The following is a 15,693-nucleotide window of genomic DNA, read 5'->3' as shown; positions in this document are numbered from 1 at the left end:
AGATGCCTGCAGACGCACATGTGATCTTCTCAGATGGGGGACACATGTGGGTAGAAATTTCCAGTTAAGGAGTGTGGGTAGACATCATGGTTTTTAAGTCCCCCAAGAAGAAATAACCTTCAACAGAGAATAAAAAGTGCCCTCAAGCTGGTCTCAATTAAAGTTGCTGCAGGCTACCGCACAACTTCTTAACCCTCTGTATACACCCTGTTCTATTCCACTCCCTCTTTCAAAGTCCTACGCTCTAAATGGCAGAAGAAAACCCTCCTTGCTTTCTTCCATTTACATACTGCTTAATTCCCTACAATTTGTGACTTTAAGGAATTTGAGAAATTCAAACTACCGACTCCAGAAATTCAAACTACCAAGCCCAGAATTTCCTCTCGTATTTTTATCAGTTGCTTCTTTGTTAGTTCACAAGGCAAGGACCTGTACAGTGTTTCCTGAGCACAACTTTGATCCCATCAAAGAGGATTCCATCTCTGTAATTAGAGAAATGATCGGTGTCTCAAAACTTAGCAGAATTACAGTGCTATGAGAAAGAAGCTGAACAACTCCTTTCCAGATGCTATTATGGTTAGAGAAGGGCAAAAGGTAGAGGGGTTAGGAGATGTTTAGATATCAATAAGATCCCACATGGATTCAGAGGCTATGTTCACGTTCTAGTTACGCATAGCAGGCAGAGCAGAATCCTCAGTTCCCAGCTCATGTTCCCAGCTCAACACATGATTCTCTTCCTCACTGAACAATAGTAATAAAGGGTGAGACCGGTAGATACCAAGTTATATATACATACCCTTAAAGAAGAGATAATGGTAATTGTAGTCCTCAAGTTCCTGCAATGTCTTAAGAGATAAGAGGTTGAATTGGTCTTTGAAGCTGAATGTCTTTTTCTTCTGGGAAGCCACCCAGTGGGGAGAGACCCTCTTCCAGGAAGGAGATATTTGAAACCATGTGGCTCTGGCTCCGGGGAGGCTAAACTTCCTCTGCATAATAGTGTAAAGGTTGTAATTATTGTGGTCAGCATCTTACTTCTGTAGACTGTGATTCTTTAGAGTAATTTTCTTTCCCAAATATGGATTTGCACTACAATGTGCCAATATTTTATTGCTTATTTTTGTGGAGTTGGTGCATAATGCCTCACAGGCAGTGTCGAGAAAAAATCTGCAGACAGCAGGAAATGCATGCAGGCCTGATATTCTCTTCACTCCTATATACTGGGGATTGAAAAATGAAAAAGCAAAGAAGTCAGGTAAGGCAAGGTGAAGTCAGATAAAAAAGGGAAGGAAATCAACTGGGTTTGGCGTGGCCCAGTACACAGACCATATACTGGGCTACAAAACAAGTCTTGGTAAGTACATTTAAAATGAATGACCACAGTAGCATTGAACTAGAAAACAATGACAGAAAGAGACCTGGCAAAGCCACAAATATTTGAAAATTAAAGAACAAGCTTCTAAATAGAATTTGAAAGTATTTTAAGCTGAATGAAGTTAAAAACACCACATGCCAAAATTGTGGGATGCAGCTAAAGCAGTGCTTAGAGGGACAGGAATAGCACTGCATATTTATATTAGAAAAGTGAAAGATTGAACGCCTGTGATCTAAGCTTCCATTATATCAATTAACCACTAAGTACCAGCAGTTGTACTTCCTGGATGTTTCTTAACCATTGTATTTCTCTGCATCATGTCACTGAGTCCCTACACGATCCCTCACCTCCAGTCATGTGTTCCTCCCCCCTAAATCTCCAGCCCCTCCTGCCCAGCTGCTCTCACTGCTCTCTCTGCCCTGCATTCCAGGTCTGCCGACCTTCTCTGGCTCCTTGGGGTTCTCCTTCCTTCCTCTGTCTTCACACACACAGCGTTCCTCTGCCCACACACCCCCAGTTCACACGACTAATTCTCACCCATAGAAACATGCTAGCTTAAACTTCTTTTCTTTCTAGAAGCCATACTCCTGCTATGGCTTCCATGAAAGCTCACTATGCTTCCTTTGTGGTATCATTTAATGCATCCTCACAATGTGTTGGATTTTTGTCTCTTCCCCACTGGACAGGGAAACAGTAACCGGGGCTGTTACCTGTGATGGTGCATATCTAGCCCCTAGCATAGCTCCTGCACATAGTAGATGCTGAATAAATATGTGACAAATGAATGAACTCCTATTTTATTGGAAATGTACCACTACATTTGTGGTTACAGGTCGATGAGGTCAGGATTTTTGGGTTACAGCTTGTGGTCAACATCAGTCATTTCCTGGCATCCACTTGCCCCTCCAGCTTGACAACAGCTCTGAATTCTATTTGGGAATCAGCTTGGTTCCTGGGATCATATACTTAGCCTGGCTCCGGCAGTTACTTAAATATTCACCATTGAGAAAACTGATCTGTTCTTGTGGTTTCAACTGCTTGAAGCTGCAAATTTTCAATTAAATGAGTTAGTGGGATTCCCTAAAAGGCTCCAGGGCCCTCCTATTTCGTCATCTTCAAATCATGAAGGTGCCAGGTGACTTCTCTGGCAAGATCCTGTCATGTTTTCTGGCAGGACTATTTAGAGGTATCTGGGCAATTGCCCAGTGCTCTAGAAAGAGCATAAGCAACAACTTGGCACACGTCGGACTGAAACATGCCTAACACCATGAGGAGATGCAACAGACAAGATAAGGAAAATTCCACCAACGTGGAATTAACCTAAATTTAAACAGCATCACTCCTGTGATATTTTTGCACATATCACGCAAAAGGAAATGGCCGTCTGGCCAAAAGAGAAAAATGCTGTGAGTTGCCTCATCTAATTTTTAAAATACTAACATGATTTGACTTTTTTTTTTTTGGAAAATACAAATAGTTTGTGTTCATTATAAACACTGGGGACATTTTAAAAAGGCACATGAAAGAGAAAGATCACCCAAAACAGCACACAAAGTAGCCACTAGTAATGTCCCGATGCATTTTCCTTTCAGAAGTTTTTACACATAATATCGATGTCTATTTTCCTTTTCAAAACCCACACGTATGTTTCTGTAGATCACTTGTGTGCACACAGGACCCCAAAGAGCAATTTGCATAACCTTCCATTTTGCAGATATGCTGTTACTTACAGGCAACTATTCTCCTACTGGTGAACATGTTGGTCTCTAAGTTTTTACTGTTGTAAATTACCTGGTGGTGAGCACACTGAGTATTAATCCTCATGAGCGTCTCTGCTCACACCACAGGTCAGCTTCTCCTCTTGTGTTTGGATCCTCTCTCACTCTCTCAAGGACACTCCTGCTACCTCAGAGTTCCCCACTTGAGGAAACGTGCCATCAGGGTGCAAACGCTCTCTAGTACCTTCCATCTTGCAGAAAGCAAAGCACTTCTCACCCCATACCCTCCCCAGCTGCCCTCTCTGCACTGGTTGCTGACTGCTTCCCCTTTATCTGGTCCAAGGTGACCACCAGTCTGTGTGTGTGTCTGTGCACTTCTCTGTCCTCAAAATGTACTTGACCTTTTAGCACCATTCAGTCGAGCATACTTTCCTTCCAGAAACAGTCCCACCTCCTGGCTCCCACGATACCAACGTTTTTGGTTCCCTTACTTCCACATCTTTTGGTGGCTCTTCTCCTTCAGCTTGTGCAAAAATGTTGGGGGTACTCCAGGGCCAGATCTCGAACCTCTTCCCTTCTACACCTTGTCTGGGTAATCTTATTTCTCCCAGGACTTTAACTGCCAGCGATATGCTGGCGGCTGCATCCCTGCCTCTCCGGACCAGACCTTTTCCAGATTCACAGACTAACTGCCTACCTGCTTAATTCCCCTGGATGTTTTTTAGGCATCTCTAACCTAATGCTGCTAAGACAAAAACATTTATTTTCTCCATGTCTTCAAAAACTTCTGTCCTTCCTCTGGCCTTCTGCATCTCAGGAAATCTCATGATGAGTCGCTGTTTTTTTAAGGCAAAAATGTAGGACTTGAGCTGATTTCTCTGTTCCTCATCCAACCCACTATGAAGTTCATGTGCCTATCTCCAAAATATTTCTGAGTTCAGCCTGTCTATCTCCACTAGTTCATTATCTAAGTCTTCACCACGGCTCACTTGGATGACCTAGACGAGAACAGGATGACCTGGTGTCTGGTCCCTGTGTGACCCGTTCTCCACACATCACCCTGAACGGCCTCCTTGCCAGCCTCCAGCGCATCCGCCTGGTCATGGTGTCTGAGCCATCTGCTTCCTGCTCTCCGTCAGGTCTCACTTCCTGCCAGTCTCCCATGGGCTGTCCTGCTCCGGGCACCTGGGCCATCTGGCTCTTCCTCTACCACCCCACGATTTCTCACCCTAGAGCCTTTGTGTCTGTTGTTTCTCCTCCTTGGGACATTCTGCTCCCAATCTTCACCTGACTGCCTCCTTCCCACCACCCAAGACCTCAGCTCAAATGTCACTTTCCAATTTAAAGATGGCTCTCCCTTCACACGTCAACTCCAGAGTCTGAGAAACTTGCACATATGCAAATCACACACAAAACAAATCAAAAAGGGGAAGAGAAATGCCAACTGGAAAGAATCCAAAGTCCGTCAGTGGTGGAATGGGTAAACTGTGGTGTATTCATGCAGTGGGATGGTGCAGCAGAAGGAAAAGGAATGAACAAGAACAGGGGCATCAGCCTTGTTGAACCTCAAATCATAATGATGAATGTAAGAAAGAAGTCACGGAGGTTGCATGTGGTGCTGGGTTAACCCACACAACCTGCTAATATATCGTATGAGGATACAGTCCCGCACGTGGTAAAACTGTAAAGAAAAGCACGAGAAGGATTAACAAAGGGGCGGGGGGGTCCCTTCCCTTCCGTGGGAGCTTCTGAAGTATGAACGTGGCTATGTCTCTGAACTTGGATGGCGGGTTAAGGTCTTTGCTTCATTTTTAATATTCAAGTTGTGTGTGTATACTTTATAAATGCTTTTGAAGTCATGGTGTTTTTTATGAAAAAAAGTTTTTTTAAGAGCAAGATGAGGGGGCGCCTGGGTGGCTCGGTTGGTTAAGCATCCCACTCTTGATTTCAGCTCGGGTCATGATCTCATTGTAATGAGACTGAACCCCGTGTGGGGCTCCGCGCTGAGCATGGAGCCTGCATAGGATTCTCTCTCTCTCTCTCTCTCTCTCTGTCCCGCCTGCATGCGCTTTCTTAAAAACAAAAAGAGCGAGATGGGACCGTAAAGCAACAGAATTGTTTTTTTCTTATAATTATTATAATAACGATGTGAACTATGCTCACTCTGTGTATCTTGGTTCCCCCACTGCTGAGTGAAAGAACTGCACTGGACCTCTTTCCGCGCTTACGTTCTATCACTCAGCAAAGAGCAAGCTGGTTTGAAGAGGCCTTGAGAGGGCATCTGGTCTATCTCCATACTTTCCAGAAGATTGCCAGTTAATTAAAACCAGTCCAGGCAAAAGCGAGCCAGTTTGACTTGGAAATCCCACTCTCCTTCTCCCCAGGAAGAAATTACACAGCCTTGTTATACAATTAACTTTAAATATCTGAAAATTCTTCGTCTGACCTCTTTTCAAACAATGAGACAATACATTCAAAGTTGAAAATTTGGGGCAGACCAAGTCTAAATGGAGCTGCCTGTCAGAAATGTCACGGTTCCCAACACCCACACGGAACTTCTACACCCATTCCTAGAGCACCACAGGGCGGAGGCGTGGCGGGTGGTAAGTGTGCGTGGGGAGGGACGCTGGGCTAATGCTCCCTCTGGCCAAATACAATCTCTGTCAGGCTGATGGTACAAATGCAGCGTTCAGCAGTGTCTCAAAGAAGAACCTGCCTGACACACGTCACTGTTCCTATATGACAGGGACACACAGACCCGTATGTTTCAATGTAACTATTTTCCGATGATGTGGAGGAAACATTCCGTTTCTCATGGCCCCCAGGATTGCACTGCACTTGAAATGAGGTTGACTAGAGCTAAATTTAATCATTGTGTGACCCGACTGGGTACATGCAACCTGGCGTATTGAATATCCTACTTGATGTTGTTTTTATTCTCAATTTCATCTGGTTATTTCCTCAGGGACCACAGAGCAATAGTAGGCAGCAAAGTAATGAAATGTGGTAAATGCGGTTAAAGAGAAATCGGGCTAAAAATACTTTCCTTTGTTTCATCTTAGCAGCCTCATATATAGTGTGGCTTACGTTATTTTACAAAGTCCTAAAGCGAGTTCAGAGGAGGAAAAAGGCAAGCTGAATTTATCACTGTGGGAAATGGGGGCTTGCTCGATTTTATAACACAGGGGTTCTTTGTTTTATAGATATGCCGTGAAAGTCTGGGTCATAATCATTACCTGCCATTGACACCGGGGCCCGAGGCAAGCTCGCTCAAGTTCACCTCCGGGGCTGGGAGGCCGTGCGGGTGGCAGTGACCGGCCAGGCCTGTGACACCTTCATCATCCACAGGCATCCGCAGGGCCTGGGTGAGGTGAGCACGGAATGTGGCAACACCAGATGGACTCAGGCTCTCTGAGGACACAGGCCTTTCCGCTCCTGAGAGAAGCCTACACTGTTCTTCCAGTAGTTCTCAGGGCTGTAAGCTGGGAGGGTTTGGGGGTGCTGGCCTCACCCGACTAAGGGTGGTTCCCAAGGGAAGCAGAGGAGAGGGGAAGGATTCCCCTCCTACACTCCTGGGCTCTTTAAAGGGCTTCTTCAAATGTGCAAGCTCCAGGTACCCCTGCCAATCTCTCCCTCCGTTACAGACTCACTGGGTGGGGTCACAAGTGTGTAAAGGGAGAGATTTACACGGGGGCGGGCGTAGAGGCGGAGGAAGAGGGAGAGGCACTAGCTGAGGAAAGGTTTTGAAACATTGCATGTGTTTGCAGATCACTGATACTCATGAAAGGGATCACGCCAACATGTCTTCTAAACCCTTTTTTTATGTCGCATGTTAGCAAAGCCTTGCACGCCAAGGAGCAGTGCGGTTTGCTGAGAGACCGCTGTACCCAGTGCTCCGATCGTCCAGGCCAGTGGATCTGGTCCCTTTGCGTCGCCCGCCCCCCACGTGGCTCCAAGGCACAGGCAGGTAATGCCTGTCACCCCCGCAGACGGCCGGGGAGGGAGTCACAGGGCGGGCACAACACTGAGAAGTCCCTGGAAACGCGAGGTGCCCGGAGGGTTGCCCACCCTGGTTTAGGGGTCGGCAGGCTTCCCCGGAGACGCTGGCATTGTGGGAAACACTGGCAGAGCTCTCCAGGGACAAGGGCCTGGNGTCCGGACGAGGTGCCGGAGCATCTGACCGCGGGGCCAAGGCCTCGCAGCCCCGTGTCACTGAAGCATCCTCCTCTGCCGCTAGTGGCGAGCGCTATAGAGAAGCCCAGGGACGCGGCACGGATGTTTGCCCACGTCGCTCACGTTCACGTTCTCGGCGCTTGCCTACCAGTTTTGCTTGAGAGCCCTGTTCTTCGTCCTCGTTTCCACACTGGCCTGCTCTGTCGGTCCCCTCTTGCTGTGTGACACACTAGCCCCGAAACCCAGTGGCTTGAAACCACCGCGAATGTCTCGTGGTTCGTGTGTGTCTGGGGTTCCAGGCTGGCTTGGCTGTGGGAAGAGACTCCGGGGGCCATGGGGAGCAGAAGGCGAGACCCCTGGGATCGAGGTTCCTAACAATCTCCTGAAATACTGAACGAAGTCTGTTTCCCACGGACTCTTCCCCCTCCGACTCGCACGGCTGACAGGAACTGTGAATTCTGTTCCCGCAGACCTCAATCTCAAACGTAGCTTTTTGGTAACCATGTATTTCCTGTTTCCCTGGGTCTTTTTTTTGGGGGGGTGGGAGGGGAGGGCAGAATTGGGGCATTTCCCTCCCGTCTTTAAAGTTTACATGATATGCTAGGACATGGCTATTTCTTAACGCTTCCTGTGCACAGTATTGTAACTTATACTTGCTTTTCACGTTAATAAAGGAATAGCTTTCCCGTGCACTGTTGTTCTTTATGCTTAACCCTGAAGCAAATCCATGAAATTAAAAAAAAAAAAAAAAAAGAATACCTTAGGCCCATACTGGTCACACGCAGCTGTCACGGAACTTCCCTCCTTGTTTTTTCACTCGGGACCATCAGCATCCTCAGGCCGTGGCTGCCTGTTGAATAAAACTAAGTTGGAAGCAGAGATTCTAAACTAGTTTCGGTTTTCAGAGCTCACATGAATTGGCTTTACAACTGAGGTCCACAAAGTGAAACTCATGCAGTATGACCACTGTAGACCTAAGCTCGAGTCACCATCCATTTTCCTAGCCACGTCCGGTTGGAACTTCGCCGAGTGTCTGACCTGATTCCACCACGTGGTTCCACTAATACTGCCGCATTTCAGGCGCCTCTGCCTTACCAGCCACCTGCCCCCACCTTCCTCCCTACTCTCTCTCACGTGCACCATCACGCTGAATATTTAAGTGATAATTCCCTTGCTTTTATTTATAATTTTTCCACTCTTCTTGTGCTTGATCTGACTTGAGTTCACTGCTCTACAGATAATGGGCTCATTTACTACACATTAAAGTTTGGTAAGAAAACCATTTTTTAAAGCTATAATTAAGTTGTTGTCAATACACTGTTTTTTCTTTTTTCGCAAAAGGGTTCTATGTAGGCTGCAGACACTTATACTTGCTTGTTTATGTGATTTTTAAGGATTATATGGTTGTCTGCAGAGAATTAGCACTTATATTATCAAAGATTTCTTTGTCTAATATATTTCAGCCTTTTAAAAGCATTGAAAGGGGGGCGGCTGGGTGGCTCAGTCAGTTAAGCATCCGACTTCGGCTCAGGTCATGATCTCACGGTTCGTGGGTTCGAGCCCCGCGTCGGGCTCTGTGCTGACAGCCAGCTCAGAGCCTGGAGCCTGCTTCTGATTCTGTGTCTCCCTCTCTCTCTTAACCTCCCCTGCTCACACTGTCTCTCTCTCTCTCTCTCTCTCAAAAATAAATAAAACATTAAAAAAATTAAAAAGCATTGAAAGGAAGAATATTAATTATAGCAAAAAAATAAATCCTTAAACAATATGGGTGGATTTTTCCTGCCTTTAAACTTCACATGATTGGAAGTTCTTTCCCATCTCACTTCTTATCGTGTTAGGAAGATTCCTAAAGGCCATTTGATGGCGTGTGGGCCATCATGAACAGTAATCGTATGAAATCTTATTTCTGGGCTCTTTTGTTTCAGTGGCTTTGTCAATCTGAACACCAATACCATATTGTTTTAATTATTCTAGCTTTGTAGAAATCTTGCTATCTGGAGAGTAACTTCTCTCTCTTCTTGTTTTTCTATAAGAAGAGTCTTTGTTTATTCTTGACTTCTGCATGCCCATATCAATTTTAGAATAAGCTGATCAAGCTCAAAAAACAAACATGTTGAAGTTTGGCTCAAAATCACAACTGAATCTTTCCATTATCGACTTTCCAATCTAGGAACGTAAGCGCAGGCCTCCATTTACTTTGATATTCTTTAACATCATTCAAAACCATTCAGTTTTCTCCTTAAAGTTTTTGATATTTCTGGCACTTTCATATTTCTGATATTATTTTAAGTTAAATTCGTGGCTTGGGTTCTCTTGGATCACCTTGCTAGATTTGGGCAGAGATCCAATGGGGCGCGTGTTTTCCCCTCCTCTCCTCACACTACGGCAGCGCACCCACAGTCTCCTGGGGGTGGTGACTGACGGCTCACCTTCACTCTGGGCACCGTCTTCAGGGTCCCAGCAAAGCACGTCCACTGCAGAGGGAGTGGCTCCCCGCCTTTGGTTGGCACCCACGTTTTACATTTGTTCCCCTCACTCCTCCACGTCAGCTCAGCTCCATCTGGGTTATCAAGTATCTTGAGAACAAAAGTGATTTTGAATTCTCTGTTTACCTTTCTGGTCTTCTCTTAGCCTTTATACTGGTAATTCCTTATGTCATTTTGGTTCTTGACTGTTTCTGTGAACTTTAAAAAAATGTATCCAGCATTATTGGATGTCTTCTGTGACAGGTAACCTAGCCTCCATTATCCAGAACAGGAACTCCAACAAAGAAGCTAGTTTTCAAATTCTGACTCAGACCAAAACAAGCTCACTGAGTCCGGAACTGAAGGGAAAAGAGGGGAGGGGAGGCTCTCTGCTTCATGAAAGCGCCATATGTATTTGTCTCACTAAGGCAGCATTGGTATGGAGCAAAACTATAAATGGATTTGAAAAAAAAAATCCACATTTTAAAGAAAACTTTTAATAGTTTAAACAGTATGTTTATAAAATTCCATTATACTATTCATTTTAGTTAAATGATTATGTTGACATATGTTCCTTCTTTTTCTTTTTAATTTTTTTTAACGCTTATTTATTTTTGAGAGACAGAGACAGAGTGCAAGCAGGGGAGAGCAGAGAGAAGGAGAGGGAGATATAGAATCTGAAGCAGCCTCCAGGCTCCGAGCTTGTTAGCACAGAGCCGGATGTGGGGCTTGAACCCACGGACTGCGAGATCATGACCACTGCCAAAGTCAGATGCTCTACTGACTGAGCCACCCAGGCTCCCTGACGTATGTTCCTTCTATTTGTAGACCTAAGATTTTATATTAAGGCAGCTTAACTCATGTTTTTCAGAGATTTAAATATTTTATTCCTAAATTATTTTAGTGGTAAGATAAGTAGATGTATAATAATCCATAGAACCAATTATGTTTTGCCAAGTTTCTCTTTGGTTACAACTGAAGATTTCTACTATTTTTACATAGGGATATAGGCTACCAACTAGAAATAATTCCTATTGATGCTCTGTAAAAAAAGCTGGTAGAACAAAGCTAAAAAATATTATGCATAAACTATATGTAATTTCTTTCATGGCTAAATGTCAATAGCAAAACATTCTTCAAATAGTTAAGTTCATAAATGTAATAATATAATGAATATATAGTAGCAGCCAAGATGATCTTGGCAGAATACAATAAAATATTGATGCATTTTAGTTTTTTGTGGGAACTAGGAAAATTTTCTCTGGCAGAAAATAGAATTAAAGATACATGCAATATTAAGAAAATCACTCATGAACATACCTCTTAAAAACAAAAACTAATAAGCTAAGATGGTCAACTATTATTTTTTCTGTTAATATTTAGGGGCCGTAGTTTCAGAATTTCAAAAAAGTTATAGAGGAAAAACTTAAGATTGAAAAATCCTATCCATTTGACATATTCTCACCAGCTATTTGTTGCTGGTTGTATTGAAGAGTTTTACCCTTTTGTTTCAGTTCACAAATGTCCCTTTCTTCTTGCCAGCCCTTCAAGCCTTCAGGGACACAGTGCAGGTGTCTTTCCTGCAGAGGACCCCAGCGCTTGTTTCCTGTGCACCTGGCCATGCCCTGTGTCACCTTCCCACTGTAGCAGCTGCTGGGGACCTGGGAGACCAGAGCCGGCTGTGTCTCAGGTCTCCTCCTGGCTGTGCAGGGGTGCTGGCCTTGCCGTGTGCACACACTACCCTTTCCTTGGCTCTGGGAGCCCTCCCCTCTGTCTGACCTTCTCCCTTCTCCCATTCCTTACGTGTTACTACCCTGTACTCAAAATGGTCATTCCTCTTCTTCTCTTCAGTCCCTACACTCTCACACCACTGATAGTTCTATGTGGGTGATACCCCAACGACCTTTCCTTCAGCTTTAATACAGTTGCCTGTTGTCCGTGGCTGTGTTTACCCGGAGCTTCTGCTAACTGCACCAGCTCGGTTCGTGGTGGACTCGACCCACCATCTTCCCGTTACATTTTCCCCACCGCTCTTCCCCTTCCCATATTTTTTAAAGGCGACATTCTTCTTGCAGCGGTTCAGGATTGAAAATCCAGCTTCACCTCTGACACCAGCACATGCCACCAACAGCCAGTTTCCCTGGTGGCCACTTCTAGGGCTGTCAGCAGTGTCTTATTTTCTATTCTCTGCTGCCTGGATTAGGCTTCTGGAACAGCCTCCAGATGATTTCACTGCCTGGCCTAAAACTCTCCTTCATCACCCTGGCCTGGTCTGCAGTCACTTACGTTCCTGTGTAAAGCACGTGCGAACCACACCGGAACCAGTATTCACTGTTCCCAAACACGTGTACCTCTTCGTGCTTTCCTCATTTGGCTTCTCTTTGGAATGCCCTTCTTCCCACTCCTCCTGTGCGCCCGACGTGTCTGGCATAACCACTGTTCATCCTTCCAGGTCCTTGGGCACTCAGTGCCAGTCAGTAAGAGAAACGGAAAGTTTGTGTCCAGAGACGTAAGATTACAGAGGCTGTGGGAGAATCCCCTTTCAAGAAGGGGATAATCAAAGGATAGTATTGTTAAAGGTAAAAGAAAATAAGGATTCTGAGAAGTCCACTGATGACACTTGAAAGAGCCGTCTACACATGATTTTTAATTCTCCCTCCCCTCTTCTCCCTTAAACCTAGCCAGGCTGTTGCCTCGGTCACTCCATGGAGCTGCTCGTCATCAAGGGGCTCCACATTGTGAAATGTGATGGTCAATCCCTCATCTTCCTCTTACTCCAAAGCCTGCTGCTTTTCATCTCAAGTGAGATGTGACCAAGCCAGACACCCGAGGCATCCTCAGCACCTCTCTTTCTCTCAGTCCCTGATCCAGGGGATGGTAGCTTTCACGGAACACCCAGAATTAGCCACTCCTCATCTCCTCTGGCTGCCGTGATGGTACACCACTTCCATCTTTGCCTGCATGACGGTGACAGCTTCTGGGGTGGTCCCCCTATTTTCTGTCTTGCGCTCTCCTCTGGCCTCAGTCTGTTCTAAATGCAGCAGTCAGAATGAGCCTGCTAAAACCCAGGTCAGACCTGTCCCCTCTGATCCCACCCCTATCTCACCCAGTGTGAAAGTAACTGCTCTTGCCATGGCTGACAGGTCCAGCACATCAGATCTTATCTCTTGGGCTTCCTCGTTGGGCTCTTTTTACTCCAGTCATTCTGGGCTCCCTGATGTCTCTCGAACATACAGCCTGGAGAGCTCACCTCCTTCACATCTTTGCTCAAGGAAGCCTACCTTAACCATCTCCTTTACTTTTCTCTACTTTTCATATACTTGTCACTTTCTAACACGTTATTTATTTGTCATGTTTATCATCTATCTCTCTCAGTGGTCACTGATATACCCCAAGGTCTGTGTTCATTAATATATTCCAAGCATCTACAATAGTGCTTGGTACATAGCAGACACTAAATAAATACCAACTGAATGAAATGATGAAGAACTTTTGAGAATAAAAGTCTATGAAGTGGTGATGACCTAACTAGTTTATGTGGGTGTGGCAGCAAATGCCTGTGAAGAAATTAAAGCATAAAGGTAAAACAGTTTGGAATTTATCCAAGTCTTTACATTCCTATATGCAGTCACTCCAACACATGGAAAATACACCTCTTTGAATACCTTTATTTTCTTAGTTAAAATAAGACACTATGGAGGATACAATAACATGGACATTTTAGGCACCAAATAAATGGCCATGACATCTTTACACATTTATAAATACTGACCATTTCTAAGTATCAATAAGTGTCAATATATTGTCAGTTCCATCCATAACACCAGATGATGTGCAATTTGAAAAAGAGTGCAAAACTGGTCAGTGAACTGGTTAATAATCATTGACAAACCCATATTTTTTACCTCTTTGCTATAGTAAGTAAATACAAAGAAAATGATATATAATAATGTATAATTTCAGTAATATACAAAAATATAAATAGAAAAAATTCAAATATAGTAAGCAAAAACTACTGTGAAATTTAGACTATAAGTAGTGCATGAAAAGTATTTTTACATTTCTATGAAGATGATTCTTAGCATTAATTTGGGATATTGCCATAGGTTTTTAAAGGAAATGACTAATCTTTTAAGGTTCTGTATACAGGCAAATATAAAATTATTTAAAATTGTAATGGTTCTAAAACTAACATACAACTGGAATGTGAAGAATGATTTGAAGGCAGGGTGGGGGTGGTGGCCATGATGCATATAAATCGCCAAAATTTGAACAAGGAAATGCAATTTAGTTTTCCCCTATTAGATTTGGAATTCTGGCTTTCAAAATTATAATCTTTAAAATGAACCAAAATCTTCATTAATTTCTTCAGGGAGTCTGAGCATAGTAATTTTCCCTGGGACCTCTTCTCTGAACATGGAATAGTAAATAAGCAATCAATCTGTTCAAGTATCTCTATAGTAAATCATATATATATCATATCATGTATATGTATATATCATAGATATTTTTGTGGTAAGCTTTCATTAGGATAAATATTGTAAGATAAAAAGTAAACCCACTTTACACCAGAAAATAGACTGATCTTCACATAAGCAGGCTTTGCCATGTAGGTTAACATGTATCTAAATGAAATACTATCCTATGAATTAGTTTTAGACACTAATGGAGTGGAGGAGGAGCTAGCAAGATGATTTACATAGAGAACTGGAAGATCCTACACACTAAACACTGGATTTATCTTTTTAATTATTTCACATAGTCTTAGAATAAAACAAGTCCTTATTACCTCAGGCATGATGACTGGGCAGTGGGGAATGTGATGCGTGGAGCACAGGGGAAGACTGGTTTGAAGAAAGTACATTCTGTGGGTGACTGAGTGACCGAATATATATCCTTACTCATGGTATTCTCATTAAAGGGTATTTCGGCACCGCCTTGCAAACACAATGACATACTATGTATTACTGCGGTCTACTAGCTATCTGCCATGCCAGTTCTAGTATGAGCAAGGCACACTCAAAATGGGCTTTAAACCCATTGTGTTTTCCTATGAAAATGGTAAAATAATATTATAATATAGAAAGACTCTGGAAAAAAGAAATACTTATGATAAAAGACACACAGTAAATGAATTAACCAGGTACAATTCCAGGAGCAAGAATCATATTTACAATTTTGAAGTAGAGTTCGTATTCACTTTTGCCTTTAATTGTAATGTTTAGTGAAGTAGCAAAAATAGTGAATCACATTTAAAAAAAATCAAAGTTCAACTTATACTTGGTTCTCTGCTGATATTTTTAATTTAAGGAAGAATTATTTCAGTGGAATATTAATGAGGATTTTGATTTCTTTTAAATATCTTACCACAACTATTATATCACATTTTGTAAATCAAACATCTAAAATGTTTGAAAGCCAGAATAATACTAATTAGGCGAGAAGCTCTATTTCTGTTTCTTACTTTTTATACATTCCATAATTTATTTGTAATATGGACTAAAACATCACTGTTGCATTTACTTCCTTACTCACAGGCTCCTGCATCTTTGCCAGGAGCCAGAGTGGGTTGACTGGGGACTAGGCTACACAGCCAATGGCAGTTTTGTCATTTCAGGGACACAGTGCTCATCCCACTGTCTGGCACAGAGCACGCACGTATGGTTGAACAAATAAACCTTCGTGCCAGTATTTTGGTTGTATGACTGAAGGCTCTAGTTCTTCTGTGAAATACATCTTATGTTTATTGAGGACTTTCTGTCAGTTTGCATGTTAGACTAAAGTAAAATTTAGTGACTCAGTGAAGATACTGTAGACAGCTCACAAAAAGTAATGTAAATACACATATTTTTTTCCTTTAACAATATGTTATCCCTTGTCTGGTAGAGAGGTAGACAGCAATACTAAGGTGTTTATGGGTGAACTGTATGTTGTACTGAATTTGCTTTAAAACAATAAAGAGAAG

At 43.3% G+C, this 15,693-nt stretch overlaps 1 protein-coding gene across 1 annotated transcript in view; it reads right to left on the bottom strand.

The window, feature by feature from the left end:
* CNDP2 (carnosine dipeptidase 2) overlaps window positions 1-15,693 on the bottom strand; it is a 560,556-nt gene that overhangs the window by 102,778 nt on the left and 442,085 nt on the right. The gene's annotated exons all lie outside the window — the stretch shown is intronic.

This window comes from Crocuta crocuta, unplaced genomic scaffold, assembly GCF_008692635.1.
Source record: "Crocuta crocuta isolate KB4526 unplaced genomic scaffold, BGI_CrCroc_1.0 scaffold101, whole genome shotgun sequence".
NCBI classification, from domain to species: domain Eukaryota; kingdom Metazoa; phylum Chordata; class Mammalia; order Carnivora; family Hyaenidae; genus Crocuta; species Crocuta crocuta.
Note: the sequence above shows the minus strand (reverse complement) of the source record. Positions and strands in the feature narration are given on the sequence as shown.